The sequence below is a fragment of the Anguilla rostrata genome, chromosome 12 (assembly GCF_018555375.3).
Source record: "Anguilla rostrata isolate EN2019 chromosome 12, ASM1855537v3, whole genome shotgun sequence".
Taxonomy (NCBI): Eukaryota; Metazoa; Chordata; class Actinopteri; order Anguilliformes; family Anguillidae; genus Anguilla; species Anguilla rostrata.
The window spans coordinates 41,127,736-41,129,442 of NC_057944.1; the positions used below are offsets into that span (position 1 = coordinate 41,127,736).

The following is a 1,707-nucleotide window of genomic DNA, read 5'->3' on the forward strand; positions in this document are numbered from 1 at the left end:
GACGGAGCTCTGTGCTCTGTGCACTTGCTGTGTCTCGCAGAGGGAGCTCTGAGCGCTTGCTGATGTGTCTTGCAGAGGGAGCTCTGTGCGTTAGCTGTGTCTTGCAGAGGGAGCTCTGTGCGTTAGCTGTGTCTGGCAGAGGGAGCTCTGTGCGTTAGCTGTGTCTGGCAGAGGGAGCTCTGTGCGTTAGCTGTGTCTTGCAGAGGGAGCTCTGTGCGTTAGCTGTGTCTGGCAGAGGGAGCTCTGTGCGTTAGCTGTGTCTGGCAGAGGGAGCTCTGTGCGTTAGCTGTGTCTCGCAGAGGGAGCTCTGTGCGTTAGCTGTGTCTTGCAGAGGGAGCTCTGTGCGTTAGCTGTGTCTGGCAGAGGGAGCTCTGTGCGTTAGCTGTGTCTCGCAGAGGGAGCTCTGTGCGTTAGCTGTGTCTGGCAGAGGGAGCTCTGTGCGTTAGCTGTGTCTTGCAGAGGGAGCTCTGTGTGTCAGAGCGGTATTAGTCAGAGGGAGCTCTGTGCGTTAGCTGTGTCTTGCAGAGGGAGCTCTGTGCGTTAGCTGTGCCTGGCAGAGGGAGCTCTGTGCGTTAGCTGTGTCTTGCAGAGGGAGCTCTGTGTGTCAGAGCGGTATTAGTCAGAGGGAGCTCTGTGCGTTAGCTGTGTCTTGCAGAGGGAGCTCTGTGTGTCAGAGCGGTATTAGTCAGAGGGAGCTCTGTGCGTTAGCTGTGTCTGGCAGAGGGAGCTCTGTGCGTTAGCTGTGTCTGGCAGAGGGAGCTCTGTGCGTTAGCTGTGTCTCGCAGAGGGAGCTCTGTGCGTTAGCTGTGTCTGGCAGAGGGAGCTCTGTGCGTTAGCTGTGTCTGGCAGAGGGAGCTCTGTGTGTCAGAGCGGTATTAGTCAGAGGGAGCTCTGTGCGTTAGCTGTGTCTGGCAGAGGGAGCTCTGTGCGTTAGCTGTGTCTGGCAGAGGGAGCTCTGTGCGTTAGCTGTGTCTCGCAGAGGGAGCTCTGTGCGTCAGAGCGGTATTAGTCAGAGACGTGTGTCGTTAGCACAGTGAGCTCCGTGCGGTCGGGCGTCTCCTCCTCGGGGTTTGATGGAGTCAGACGCGCTCCCCGCTCCCCCTCTGTGGTTATTGGTTCGGTCGTCACATCAAAACAACATTAATTCCTATCATTGGTGCTCTGGCCATGGCAGGCCGGCATGAATTCACGCGGAGCTGGAGGCTCAGCCGGATTGGCTTTCCAATCAATGCGCTGATTTCTATGGAAGTGGCTATTATTTAAAATGGAGCGCTTTTCACCTCCTTTACAAGCCTCTTTTCATGCAGCTAAATATTGATTTCTTATTCTTTACAAATAGCTATTAGGTCACTTCACACACAAAACCATCAAGCAGATAAGTAATGGTGACAATCCTTGTGTGTGTGCTTGTGTGTGTGTGTGTGTGTATGTGTGTGCGTGCATGTGTGTGAGTGCATGTGTCCATGCGTGTGTGGGTATATACGTGTGTGTGTGTGAATGTGTGTATGTGTGTGTGTGAGGGAGGAGTCACTCCGCCCGGTACCTGCTGCAGCACTTCCTGTTCTGTCAGTATTATGTAACGCCTCGCTCAGTGGCTTCGATGTGTTCCAGTCCTCCTCCGGGTCAGGCCTTCTGCTTCACGACTACGCAAACGGGGATGAAGAAGAAGATGATGATGATGATGGTGGTGATGGTGGAGTTGATGAA

The 1,707-nt window shown here is 54.4% G+C and overlaps 1 long non-coding RNA gene across 1 annotated transcript in view; it reads right to left on the reverse strand.

The window, feature by feature from the left end:
* Positions 1-1,549: 1,549 nt before the first annotated feature.
* The window catches only part of LOC135236806 (uncharacterized), a 54,701-nt gene continuing 54,543 nt past the window's right edge, over positions 1,550-1,707 (reverse strand). Inside the window, exon 3 of the long non-coding RNA XR_010324671.1 lies at positions 1,550-1,643. This is a non-coding gene — a long non-coding RNA (uncharacterized LOC135236806). The remainder of the gene's footprint in view (positions 1,644-1,707) is intronic.